This window comes from Pteropus medius, unplaced genomic scaffold (genome assembly GCF_902729225.1).
Source record: "Pteropus medius unplaced genomic scaffold, Ma_sr-lr_union100, whole genome shotgun sequence".
Taxonomy (NCBI): domain Eukaryota; kingdom Metazoa; phylum Chordata; class Mammalia; order Chiroptera; family Pteropodidae; genus Pteropus; species Pteropus medius.
Genome location: NW_024349803.1, coordinates 23,867,835 through 23,882,289, shown reverse-complemented (window position 1 = coordinate 23,882,289; position 14,455 = coordinate 23,867,835). Strand labels below are relative to the sequence as shown.

Here is a 14,455-nt window from a genome sequence, read left to right as displayed (position 1 = left end):
TGTGACTTGCTTTGGCCAGTGGAGTTGACGTAAATGAATACTTTAAAAGAGCTTGCCCGTTGGAGCCTTCCCCCGCCGCTGCCTCGCAAACAAGAGAAAGGAAGCCTGCGTGAGAAGAGACACGTGGCCCCAGTGAACACTTGGCAGGCCCGCGCACTCATGAGCAGTACACATGCCTGTTGTTGAAACAAGTGAGCTTGGAGGTTGTCGTGCACTGATAGGTAACTGTTGCAGATCCTCACGCAAGGGATATAATACCGCAGTGGGCGGTGTCTTACACAGCAGCTACAGGAATGTAACAGATGACAACCCTTGAAGGCGTATCTAGCACAAAAATAAAGATGCTTTGTATTCACGTCGGTGCCTACCGTAGACAGTGTTACGGGGTTCCTGCGGGAGTTTAACACGCCCTCCCCTGAACCAGACCAGCTTGGCCTCGGCAGACAGCCACCCTTCCGTCCTGCACGGCAGCCCCGCGTCCGGGCTTGGACACAAAGGCCGTTATGAGTCTTTTAAGTGCTGTCAGAGGCCTGGAGAGAATGGACTTGCCAGACTGCGGCTCAGCCACGCATCATGTTCTGAGGGCGGAAACCAGGTCATCTGCACAGAGTGACCTTTGAGAAACATTTCGTAAAGGGAAGTAGGTCTAGAAGACACGCTCTGACTTGTTCAAGCGATTCGCTACTGGAAATTTTCGTCTTCTTTTAGTGACACTTTGTGTAAAAATCCATCGCCTTTTCCTTCTTCATCGAAGTCTATGAGAGCTTGGGTGGGGAGAACATAATGGCAAAAACACACCAAAGACGATTGCACTTGAACATCTAAGTCTTGAGGGAGATATCGTTGGAACCTCGAGAATTACTGAGTCTCTGGACCTTACCGCTCGTTGAGGCCCCCTCCTTTGATGCTTGGAACCCCTCCAAGGAAAGCCTGTCCTGGTCCCTTCTGGGGAAAATGCCCCTAGTAAAAGAAACTCATGCCTTTCGTGAAGACTTGCCCCGCTTAGAGAATTTTTATTTATGAAAAGATTTAGCCACAAATAAAGTTTTTATCATTGAGTTTTAAGCCAGCTCCGTGGTGTGGTGCGGGAGAAATCCAAGCTTTCTTTCTTTTTCTTTTTTTTTTTTTTTGAGCTTTCTTTCTAAAACAGTCTTCTGAAGATTTGGAGATGGCAGCTCTCCTGTCCCCAGGTCACCCAAGTCCTTCGTCCGCCAGGCAACCTGTGTCCGCATTCTCTGGTTGTAATTAACAGGAGGAACTCTAGCTAACTCAAGCGAACAGGAATTTTGTTGAAAGGGTATGAGGGACTCAGAAAATCCGTGGGGGAAGCAGGTTTGAAACTAAGGCGGCCCAAGGTGGCTGTCGGGGGCTGGGCAACGGGAGATGCAGAAGCCGTTTCTTTACGGGAAGCGTTTGTCAGGCTGCCACTCCCGAGTCGAATAAGCTGCAGCCACGTTTGGGTTCCTCATCCTGCTTTCTTAGGGGGAAGGGGTTGTGTAGGGCCTTGTAGCCTTGGTCCCAGGCCACCTGGGGAGAGAGAACCCCTGACTGTGTCCCCACAGATCAAACCCAGTGGGAAAAGGTGTCCTTGGAAGAAGGCGTAGGTATTATTAGAAGGGAGAATGGGTGCTGTAGTCGAAAAACAGCAGAAGCAGCCGCGAGCCCCGTCCTCTGAACTTCGTGCGAAGAGGCCGAGAGTCCCATGTCCCTGCTCCCCGGGCAGCACCGAGTGTCCCGGCCCGCCCTCTTCCTGGACGGTGTTGGTTTTTCGGCGGACGTTGAGTCACGGTGCTGTAGCTCCAGCTGCAGCCCCATCGGCACAGTGGGTGGGGCTCCCCCTCCCTCGTCCGAGATGCCACGTGTCCGTTAGTGAAACGTACCGTGCGTTCGCGTTTTTGGTGCTCTCATCGTTCCGTCGGATCGGACCCGAGCTTACGTCACCTGCAATGTGGCGATTCCTCTTCTCGCTGTTCCGGTCGCATGAGCTGCATCTTCGCACATTGTGGTCACGTCTCTCTCTGCCTAGAACACGCCCTCCTGCTCTCCGGCTTTGTGTAGTTAGGTCTTACCTCCCTCACTAGCCACTTTGTGTTCCCAGGGCACACAGACCTGTCACGTGAGTGTCTGCGTGTCATTCTGCCCACATCTTACTCAACTAAATTATCGCGTGCCTGTATTTGCTTTATCGCTTATTATCTCCCTCTTTGCTAAGATGCAAGGTCCTTGAGAGGAGAGACATCGTGTGTCTTACTGCTGCATGCTCAGCATCTAGCAGAGGACACGCCCACGTGGATGCTCAGGAAATGTCTGTTGAGTTCATGAATGTGAGAATAGACATCCATGTAATACGGGATGTCTGAACGATGTCTCACCCGCTGGGCTCCCTGTTACACTGCCTGGCACATAGTAGGTTCTTATCACGTACCTCTTGACAATCACATTCGTACGATGAATGTTTTCGAGCCTTCATAGAGACACTTATATTTATTCCTGTTAAACAGCACTCACTATTCTGGTCGGCCTAGCTGTCCAGACGAACGGAGATCATCTAGGAATTTAATTCTGTCACACAGAATGTGGTTTTCTGCCTCTCATTGTCCCCTGACCGATGCACAACGTGTGAGCTGTCCTGTCAACTGTTTATCTTCTGGAAAAGCAATTAGCGTGTTATCCCGGCCCGCAGCCAAGTAATCGGCCATCTCATTGGAGAAATTTGGCCACCGGCAAGGAAATTAGACTGGGATCTAGCAGTTGTCTAGGGCCATCAATTAGTTATGAACACCCAATGTGAATAAATCGGACTTTAAGTTGTATTTCTTTCCTACCCAATGGGCTTAGCAATGGCACCGATTCTCCCATTCATTGTCCTCTAAGAATTAAGAGACGCGAGTTGAAATTCCAAGTTGGCTCGTAGGTGGTTCAGTGTTTCTCTGGTTTTCATGAGCGTCCGGAAATCTAGCAGTGTTATTAAAATAAGGATTCCGATTCCGAAAGTCTGGGCCGTGGCCTGCGAGGCTGCATTTCTTAGCAGCACCCGGATGTCACGGGGCCGCTGGCACACGAGCCACGCTGGGGGTGAGGAACTAGACAACCCTGGCTGATAGCGGCAAACACAGGCCTCCTGCACGTGCAGCGCCTTGTGCTTTTCAAAGCGCTAGTCTGTAAGTTAATTTTTTAAAATCCCTACCGTGACCCAAGTCTCCATCAGCAGACGAGGAAACCAAGGTTTGGAAAACTTATAATCTCTCTGTACTTCAGCATCCAGTCCGTAACAGCTGGCTCCTCACCTTGTACCCGCCTTCATGTCACCTCTCTGGGCCTCGTGCATGCGCTCATTCCGATGAGTTCGTGCAGGCTCCCTACGCAGCAGGCACTGCTGTGGGAGCAGGGGACAGAGCGCGAGTGAGGCAGAGGTCCTTCAGTGTTGAAGGATTGGCCTCTCCTGGCTCCAGTGTCTCATGATCCCACTGAAGGGCACTGTAGGTATGCGACGTAATTAGTGGACCAAGCTTTGTCTTGAGCATTGTCTTCCACCTGCGTGGCCTCGGGATTGAGACACTGGAACCCAGCCGAGCACCGCGGCCACCACGCAGACTCCCGCCCACGCCCTTCATCCCATCTCCGTGAAGCATGTCCGCATCCTCGTGCTCCGCCCCCGCCACCCCCCCTCAGTCAGCACCCAGTTCCCCTCCTACACGTCCCTCCCGCACCCTTCGTGGTTGCCCTGGCTCCGGTGCGCCTGCCTCAGGCTCTGTGCCCCTCATCCGGCCAGCAGCACCAACAGCACCTTCCGTGACGATGGACGTTCTCGGCGTCCACGCTGTCTGGTAGGGCGGCTGCTTGAAAGGGAGCTGATGCAACTGAGCAGCTGAATTCTAAATCTCGGTTCCCTTTAACTGATTGAGATCGAAGTAGCCGCCCGTGCTTGGCAGCTGGCTCGTGGACTGACCACGTACATCCGGATGCTCAACGGAGCTTCTCCTGGTTCCGCGGGCTTCTGTCGTGGACTGGGGGCTAATTCCCTGCCTGTTCTCCAGCGTGATCTCTAAAATGCGTGTCCCGTCTACGGCCATGCCACCCTGAACGTGCCTGATCACGTCTGATCTCGGAAGCTGAGCAGGGTCAGGCCTGGTTAGTGCTTGGATGGGAGACCTCCTAGGAAGACCAGGTGCTGTAGGCATAAAAAATAGAATAGAATAGAATAGAATAGAATAGAATAGAATAGAATAGAATAGAATAGAATAGAATAGAATAGAAATGAAATAATAAAATAAAATGAAATAAAACAAAATGAAGTAAAATAATAAAATAAAATAATGAAGTGAAATAAAATAAATAAATAAAATAAAATAAATAAAAAATAAAAATAAATAAAATGAAATAATAAAATAAAATAAAATAAATAAAGTAAAATCATAAAATGAAATACTAACATGCACATCTGCTGGAACCCCTCCCAAGCCGAAGTTCTCGGCCCGGGATAAAGCCTTTGTTCTGCACGGGACTCACTGGGCCACCAAGACCTGGTCCCCAGCCGAGTCCCGCCCCACCCCCAGCCCCGGTTCTGCCGTGGGGCCCCCCGTCCTCCTCGCTCACGCCCTGTGCACGGACGCATCTGATTCCTGCACATCCTTTAAGAGTCAAGTCATCTCCATGAGACACCTCCCTGGTGTCACTGCCACCGGGACCTCGGCCGGACGGAGCCATGTTTTCAGGACGCCGTACAACTGCGTGCGCCCCTTCCTTTAGCCGCGTTGTCTGGTCTGTCGCTGGCTGGTGGTGAGGGCAGCGGGGTTTTCATCTTTAACCGGACTGCGCATTTCTCGAAGGCAGAGGCTCCTTCCTGTTCACCGTCCTCCCCTGACGGCTGTGAGTGATCCTCGCGTGAACGTGAGCTGCAGAGGAGGAGGGAGGAAACCAGTTCACAGAAACGTAATGAAACCTTGGCCGGTCGTGGTTTGGGGATTTCAATTTCCCAGTGAACTTCAGTTTGTTAATATCGAGTGTAAATCCACGTCGGACATGGGTTTTGGATGGCTTTCCTATAAACAGCCGAAATTTTGAATTTAGTTTCAACTGCATGAAATGAAAGGCGTTATATGTTATCTACAGAGATCATTTCAATCAGCCAAATCGCTTTTCCTTTTTGCTGAAACGTCCACATTGACCGGTGGCACAAGCTTGGGCTCTTAAAGCTGCAGAACGCCTTGCGGAGGAGGAAGTCGCACGGCGCCCGCAAGACAGACAGGTCAGCGAGTGGCGAAGTCAGCCACACCTCGACCGCCCACGTAAGGATGAGCTTTCTCCTTCCCAGACGCCCGCCTCAGAGGGCTTTAGAAAAACCGTGACAACAATTCCTAGGAGAGTTAACTTAAAACAAAAGTTGCAAAGTCCCGCGGCCTTTTGTATTTCCTGTTGTGTCGATTAAACGTGGGCTGGGTCATCTGTCTGTGAACCGTGACCGTGACCGCGACCGTTTCCAGTGGGAATCTAGGGCAGGCGGCCTTATTTGCCAAGCCTGTGCCTTGGGCTTCTGTTCAGATGGTATCAGCCGGAACGAATAAGCTGAGATTGCATTCGCTGCTTTTCTGCACTAATCTCAAGAATACTTCCAGAAATGGTTTGTCAGCAGCTGAAGAGAGTGCGGACTCTGGGCCTGTACATATTTCTCCTTACAAGAAAGTCACGTTTTAAGCTTCTTGGAAATTAGTTACAATATGCTTTATTTTCCTCTCCATCCTCAAAAGTAAGATAAGTATCAGAACCTATCATTTCGTGCTTTGGAATGTTTTCCTAAGCACCGAAGAAGTGCGTGGGCAGGAAGAGGAACCATCCTACATGCGTGGGGGTATAGACCCTCCAGACAGCTCACGGGGACGAAGCGAGCCGAAGAACTTAGCTGTCATCTAGGGGATTCGCCTGGTCTGCATGGTGAACTTGACAGTTCAGGCTTCCTCTTCCCAAATAATTTTTATCTGATTTCTCAGAAAAACAGAAATCGCGCTAGCGACAGAGTCTGAACTCTGAATAATTCTGTTCTGAGGCAGGAAAACCTTTTTTGGTGATCCGTCCCCAAAAGGGAAGCCAAACACTTACTCTCGCGTCTCAGACAGTCAAGGTCATTTTGAACTCCCTGTCCTTCCGTGAGCCACTCCTCACCAGGACAGCTCCCCGGCATCCCTGCCACCCCCGTCACGGAGCAGATGCGTACAGCCCCTCCGAGTCATGAGCACACGAGGTTTTGAACGTAGAGGGGGAAGGACTGTATTTTTTGAGTGTCTGGTCTGGAGCGGGGGCACGTAAGGACATGGACGGTGACGATCACATGACACCCACACCGACTGCCTCATTTTGTCATTTCCCGCGTCTGATGACACAGGTGTCGTTTCTTCTCCATTCACCCTCTCGCCAGCAAGACTGTATTTGTCACAACTCTTCAGGTGACAGAAACGCAGCTTGAACTGGCTTACCAGGGATTTTTAAGCGGTTTCATTGAGGTATAATTTACATATCACAAAATTCACCCATTGGAAGCACACAACTCAGTGATGTTTAGTAAATTCACTAAGTTATGCAATTACCACCATAATCCAGTTTGAGAACGTTTTTATCACCCTTCAGTGGGAATTTACTGGCTCGTGTATCTGCAATTTCCAGAGCGTGGTTTGCGGGCTACAGAAATATCATCGAGAACTGATTTCTCTTAGTTTCTTCCTCAGGTGAGCTCTTGCCCGCTGTGAAAGAAAGGTGGCCGCCGGCAGCCCAGCTACCATTTTAGCAGCCCCAGCAGAAAGTGCCACCTCGTTGGTAGTTGTTGGAGCAAAGGGCTTAGGATGACGCTCATTTAGAGCAGGATAGGTCACATGCCTACTCGGGAGCCAATCACTTTAACCAAAAGCATGTGACACTTTCACCGGCCACACCCGAGTCACACGCCCACCCCAGCATCCAGGGGAGGGCGTCATAACAACCCAAACTCTGTGGTCTGCGAGGGGCGAGACGTGGCCTCCCAAAGGAAAACTGGGATTATTATTATTACTACCGGACGAAGGGCAGTGGATGTCCACCCCACAAGGAAGCTCGGTGACCCCCGCAAGTGACGCTGCCTCTTTCTTTTGAATCCTCTGGAACGATCGTCTCAGTGCCTTTTGCACGGCAGGTGCTCCAGAAATACCTGTGGCCTGACGGTATTTAGGCTAACACAGAGCGGACCAAGCACAGAGGGCTTCGTGTCCCCTTGTTTTGTTTGGGAAAGCCACCAAAATTAAGAAGATGGCTCATGGGCCTCAAAGCGAATCATTTGGGGCTGATTCTGAGGTGCCCATGACCCCCTGGGTTCATGATGGTCAGAGAATGGCCGGCTGGGGGTAAAGCCCTGTGTGAGGTTTTCTGTTTATATATATGGCTCTTCTTAATCCCTTTCCTCAGAAGTGACCCTAGCGAATGACCTGGAATTAATTCAGTGGTGTAACTTCAGCGGACAAGGAACTGGCACAGGGTAATTTATATTCACCAAACATTTCTTCCAAACTAGACCAATTTTTACCCGTAACATAAAAGCTATGTGAGATTCTAGAACGTTCTAAATAAATCATTCAGCAGCAATGGATGCCTTGGAGTATATTGCCTGTAGAAAGAAATGGGTTGAGAATTGCAAAGGCCCAACTTACACTTTAAGAGTAAATTTTATACTTAATGTCATCAGAGGAAAATGGTTCCTATCAAACTTGAGCATCCATAGAAACTTTATTTTCCAGTAACTTTTAGCGTTTTCTTTCGCAGTGGGAAACGTCAGGAATGGCCCGCTCTTTCTTTCTTAACTGCTGTGTGACTATTAAGATGCCACGAAAACTTGCAAATTAGGCTGTGAATAGCAGCGAGGAACACATTGACTCTCTTAGCCACATGTTCCGAAGTACGTTTTGTATTATGCTGGAGACAGGTGTTAAAAAATACCCCTGGACGCTCATGGAGAAAGCCCGGTTTCCTGCTTTCTGAACGCAGTGGAATAATTGTTGCTCTAATTTATGGCGTGCTTTGTAGGGTTGCTGATTAATTATGCAGACCTCCCGATGGCTCGTGTTCCTTTCAACTCCGTTTCCCTCGGCTGTTTGACCACTACAAAGTGAATCTCCCTAAATCACTTCTTATTTGGGTTACCTCGTTTTTAAAGAATCAATTTGCTATTAGCGTCAGTTTTTTCAAATATCGCTGTAACTCATAAATGTTAATAGCCATTGTTTCTTATTTTTAGACCTCTCTCTCTCTCTCTCATTCTCTCTCTCTCTCTCTCTCACACACACACACACACACACACACACACACCCCCAACACTCCCCCAGGGACACAATGCTCGAAAGAAAACTTCTAATAAGGTCCTTATCTGACTCTTATCCACCCACCGTGAATGTGTCTGACAATTTCGTGTCACTTGACCCGAGGTCTGGGACACAGAGACAAAGCACCAAAGCATGCCCTGTTGGGGCTAGTATTGGCCAACCTCATTTTTTCAGAGATACCCAATTTGAATAACTCACAACCACAAATTCTTTGAAAACCGACATAGCCCATCCGGTTTGGTGCTTGAGGTCGTCAGTATTGGGGGAATTGCTATATTCCTTTCCTCATTATTTCAAGGTTAAGATTTCTACGAAAGCCTCATTTACCAGATTTTTCAAGAAATGTGTGCTGGTTGTCAGAGGAGGGTGGGCCAGAAAACTCTCTTGCACAGACACGTTCAGACCTTACCCTGCGCTTTCCTTTGCTTTACATGGGTCGGATTCATGGCACCCCGCTGTCCTCCCCCGCCCCCCGCACGCTCCTCGAGCGCCCCGTGTCGCCGGCCCGTCTACATCACGGTCTTCTGTCCCTGGACCGCGACCTCTGTGATTAGGAGAGCTTGCCGCTCCTTTCTTACATGCTTCGCTCTTTCTACCACCCACCTCCCCTGGGAGTTAGGAAGAGGTCCTCACAGGTCCGGGCTGTGCTCCAGGAGCCGAGCCGCACTCCAGTCCCATAACCGTTCTGTCATCATGGGAATTGTTTATGAGGACCCATTACCTGTGCGACTTTGCACTTCTTTGTGGACAGTTTGTCTGAAAAGAATAAAGACTCTTCCTTCAAAAGAAATCGTGTTCTTCTCCATCCAGGGAGAAAGAGATAGCGCCCCAGCCAGGCCCCTGTCAGCGTCTTTCACGTGACACCCAGGCGAGAGCTTGCGGGGAGGAGATAGAATTGCCACGAGGACCCAGCTGACCATGGAAATTTCTCTTAAACAAAACAGACCTGAAGGTACAGGACACGTGATGTCCCCAGGCCGGAGAGCACCCAAGGACTGACGTCAGCACGGAGCCCATTCACGGAGCCTTATAGAAAACAGCGGGGCAGCTCACACGCCTTCGCGAGCAAAACTTCCCTGGCATCTATGTCTCTTTCCTCCAAGACGGCCGTTTTTCTTCACGGTTTTGTGACGTGGGGAGGCTTCAGGAGGGCCGTGAGCTTTCAAAAACGGCACAGAGTTGCATTTTTTATGCGGAGGGGATGTTAAAACTTGACAGTAATATTACTGATTCTGATCTTTGCTAACAATACCTACAGCTACAGAAAACAAAACACGATATTAGGGAAGGTGTTCATAGTCCCAATCCCTTATAGGTTTATGTTGACATGATCTCAAGTCGTAGGTTCCTGGAACTAAGGGACTCTAGGTCTTGTATGAACAGTGACACAGAGAGACCCAGCACAGATTAACGATAGCAAGTTAAAAAAACAAATTTTAGACAAAGCACATCCTTAATTTTCTTTCTTTCTTCCCCAAACATGATGTTTTCAGTGTTGTTTTCTTACCACGTAAATAAAATTATAAGGTTTTATTCGCCCCAGAAAAGTATCTCCCATGTCCATCCTTGCTGTGGGTCACAAAGAATCATAAAAAATGAACTCTGCGATGTTTAATACTCACCGACCCTGGGCGGTGGTTCATTCCAGGTTATTTTACAGTGTTCACGGTCAGCGTGCACAGCAAGCGAGGCCTGCACCACAGCCATTTAAACAAACATGAGTTGATTTTCTCTGTCTGGGAACGCTGCAGGCAAGGGCAGTGAGCCCTGAACCGATGCTTGTTCTCGGGGCGGACCGCGACACACAGGTGGTGCCGTGCTTTATTAAACTCAAACCTGACGACAGAAAGCAAATTATCTCTGAGGGGACTTTGTCACCAGAGCGTCTGTTCAATAGCGGTGTCTATTGCTGCCACGGAGACGACATGGAAAGATCAATGACAGGTCGGCCTGAAACCGCCCTTGGAGTAAGTCCGGTCCCACAGAACCTCGTTTAAAGTCGTAATCCGAAGACTGCTATTTTCTCAAGATGGGGAACAAAGCCGTCTGCTAGGGCGCTCGGTGGGCTCCTTAAAACTGCGCATTGCCGCAAAGCCATCTCTTTTTCCATTAAGTCAGGATAATTCTCTCTCTCCAATCAAGCTGAGTGCTTCCATGGATCTTTTGAAATTAAGTCAATAAACTCAGGCAAATGCCAGTTAAAATTGTAACAGTCAGCGTTCTCCAGATCCCAAAGGACACGTAAAAGATGGATTGTAGGAATTGTCCCACGCAATCACGGACGCCAAGACGTCCCACCGTCTGCCACCTGCAAGCTAGAGGTGGATTCGGGGTGAGTGGCAAGGCCTGGGAGGCAAGGCCGTCCAATGGCGCGAGCCCCAGTCGAGGCTGGAGATCCAGGGGCCAGGAGCACCACCGTCCAAGGGAGGACGCGGGGGTCCCAGCTCAGACGGAGAGAGCGAATTCTCCCCGCCTCCGCCTTTTCGTTCCGTCAGGCCCTCGAGGGCCTGGGTGCTGGCCGCGCACACTGGGGGCAGTGGCCTTTACCCAGCCCCCAGCTCCAAAGCTGGTCCCTTCCCGGAACACCCACCCGGACACCCCCAGAAGTCACGTGTTACCAGCCGTCTGCGCATCCTGTAGCCCAGTCGAGCCGACACATAAAATTAACCCTCACCAAAGTTAAAATGCTTTTTGGATTTTATTAAAATAGAGCCAAAGCAAACCTAAACAGTTTTTTTTTTTTCCCCATCGAGCAATGTTCTGGTGCGCTTTGCTGACGTCTGCAGTTCACCAGTGCCGGTCGGTCGGTCGGTCGGCCAGGATTTATTTCTCAACAGGCTTGCAGCCAGGGACGACGCTAAGGACTGTGTCTTCAGCCCCGTTGGTCACAGGCTAATGCTCCTGTTGATAGACGGAGTAAACAAATCATTGCCACCTTTCCACTCATTCAAAGTTTTGACTAATTTTGCCTGTAATTTGAATATCAAAATAAATATTAATTAATTGGCCAGAGTAACCACCCCAAAAAGATAGAATAGAAGGTGTGATTTAGTCCCACAAATAAACACACTGGATTAATTAAAGAAGAAATTAAAATTGCAGGTAGGCCTTGATTCCCAGTTCCCTACTGAGCCCTGACACGTTCACACGTCACCCACTACACACCAAAACTGTCCGTCAGACTCCACGCTCAGTTCGTAACATGCCATCTAAAGAGCCATAACGTCAAGCCTCTGCCGGCCGCTGTTGGGGAAAGGACCAGGCCCACACGGCGGGGAAGGGGCCTGGCCGGGGACCGAGGCCAGAGGTATCGGGCCCTCGCCCCGAAGCTGCTTGCTCAGCGGACCGACAGGCCCAGCGAGTTGCCTCTCGACGCCTGCTGTAGGTCGATGAACGTCCCCCTAAACTTTGTGTCTGAAGCCTTAGAAGGCAACCTTATTCAGAAACGAGGGCTTTGCGGATGTCACCGGATGCAGATGAAGTCACACTGGCTTAGGGTGGACCCTCACCAGATGACCTTGCCCTTGTCGGAAGAGAGCAGCGTGCGGACAGACACGTGCACAGAGGGAAGACGGGCAGAGATGCACAGGGGGTCGCCATGTGATGAGGGGACAGGCAGCGGTGGTGCATCCGTAAGCCAAGGAAGGCCAAGGACTGCTGTCACCAGAAGCTAGGACAGAGGCGAGGAAGGACTGTCCTTCGGAGCTTCCAGAAGGAACCGCCTCGGCCAACAGCCCCTGCGTGTCACACTTCCAGTCTGTGGGACGGTGGGACAGTAAGTCCCTATCCCGTTCGGCCAGCCGGTTTGTGACACTTCGCGGTGGCAGTCGTAGGGCACGCGTGCCACACCCCATCCCTCTGTCCTCTCGCATGGTCCGTGTGGGGCGGGGAGAACCCAGGAGGGAGCGAGGTGTGCCCTGAAGCCCACGAGGGGCCCCAAAGCCACGATCCGTTTACGCAGCACACTGTGACAGTTCAATCTCAGGAGCCCACAGGAGCGAGACAGGGAGGTTGACGAGCAGTGCAGGCCAGGGCCTGGCGGGAGCTGGACAGCCCACCAGCTGCTCCACACCAGTCCTTCGGCGCCCTCGGTGACACCGCTCACTGTCACCCTATCTTCCCACGCGTCACGATTAGCAAGGAATGGTTTTTACGTGAAATCTCCCAGTTACTTGGATTACAAGCAAACTCTGCAGAGTGAGGCGAGCACATCTGTGTCCGGGCGGTCCTCCCTCTGGCCCAGTGGTGGGCCGGCCACGTGCCCCCAGCCCTGTCCTGTCTCTCCAGGTGTGGTCCGGGGCTGTCTAACTCTGCACCTCATCCCAAGGCGTCGCCGGTGGCCCCGGGGGTCGCGGTCCTGTGACAGCTCCACCATCACCCCGGTCAGGTCGGGCCGAGCCGTAGCAGTCATTACATTCACTGCACTTGACGTTTTGTGACATATTTCGACCCCCCGGGAGTGTCGACCCCGCTCGTGACGGGCAGACCTATCCTCTCCCGTTCAGGCTTCCCAGCGTTCAAACATGTTTCTCGGAATTCATCACGTGCGAAAGGAAGAAGTTTGTGACGACCGTTTGAAATTTTTTTTAAAATGACTCATAATTTTAAGCGAGTTACGCTATCCCTGATCTAATTATATTAAAGGCGATTTAAAATTTAACCGAACAGGTCGATAGTTCCATTGCTTGTTGAAAAGAGATCACTGATCCTTGTTCCACCTCTGCAGATTTTATCAGTCCTGTTTTAAAGAGATTGACTCCCAAGGGAGGTGTTTCCTCCTGACCAAGAGGCGGGCGAGGGCACGCTGCCTCCACCGCCATCAGTCAGGCCTCCGTGCAGAACTGCTCAGAAAATCAGAGGTCACCATTCGGGGAGAACCCTCCTCTGTGGGGTGACAGAATATTGTGGAGTTGGCAGCTCCTGTCATCTGTTACTAAAGCCCCCAAAAATAAAGGCTCAGCATTTTTAAAGGTCCACCGTCCCCAGACTGGCTTTGATTTATAGGACTGACAAGGTCAACGCTTCGGTGGCTGTAACCCAGAGCCTCAAGTTAAGAAAGAGAGATTCAATTTGTCTCACAGTTCCGGGTCCATGCCTCCCCTCTGTGGATCCAAAATCTCCAAATGACAGGGAGGGACAGCTGCCTCTCTTCTCCGCGCAGCAGGTAATTTACTGGGTTGCGGATGAGCTGACCTCTCCCACAGACGACGCCCCGGGTCACATCTTTATTTCTGCTCCGAGCTGCTTTATCATCTTTGACTTTTCTCTGATACCAGCGATGATTTGAAAAGAGCTTACAGATAGGTCAGGGCTGACCTGTTTTGAGCCAGGAATGGATTTGTATTTTCAAAAAAATGTTTTAATCTAACTCTGTCACAATTAACGAGTATTAGAGCAAGCTCAGAGTTCAATATCAAGCTAATAGCCACGGGTCAGTCAGAAGTCTGAAACAGGAACACTGAAATGAAGTGGAAACTTCGAGATCTCATCAAGAAAAAAACTGAAAATAAAACCATCCTCGGATCAGATTCCAGCCCCATATTCATGGGGGAGAAGAGTGAATGTGGAAATACTGGGTGTAAAACCCTTTGTTTAAGTTGATACAAAGATCTAAATTGAAAGGAGGCAGGTATCTATCTACACATCAGTGTCGCGTTGCATTTCCAAAGTTCCTCGAGTGAATCCAAAGAAGGCCAAATGGTAGCTTTGCAGCTAACTCCTCACTCGCAGAAATCCCACGTAACGAATTAAAAAGGCTGTCGTGTGCTTAGCTTTGATCTGCAGAAATCAGTAGCCGAAACCGTACGACACAGTTTGGTCACGGAGAGGTCAGGTCGGTTTTCCGTGCCTCGGAGCCCACGGTTATTTCTGCATGGCCGAGCGACCTGTCTTCTGGCTACGAGTTCTGCAGAGACGGCCTCGCAGAGTCGTCGGCAGAACCCGCTCCTTCCGACGTCACTGCCGCTGTATCCTGAACAACTCCAGGGACCTAAGAGACTGTCCTCGTCCAGTTGTCGGACGTAAAACTCAATTTCCGGTATCTTAGATCATTGGTTTATGTAACAGGGCGCCCAAGGGAAGCTGCTGGGTTCGGTACTGATGGTGACAGCTTCCCT

At 50.4% G+C, this 14,455-nt stretch overlaps 1 protein-coding gene and 1 pseudogene across 1 annotated transcript in view; both read left to right on the top strand.

Annotated features, from left to right (window-relative positions):
* CNTN4 (contactin 4) overlaps positions 1-14,455 on the top strand; it is a 741,173-nt gene that overhangs the window by 651,457 nt on the left and 75,261 nt on the right. The gene's annotated exons all lie outside the window — the stretch shown is intronic.
* On the top strand, positions 4,062-4,180 carry LOC120582474 (uncharacterized; annotated as a pseudogene).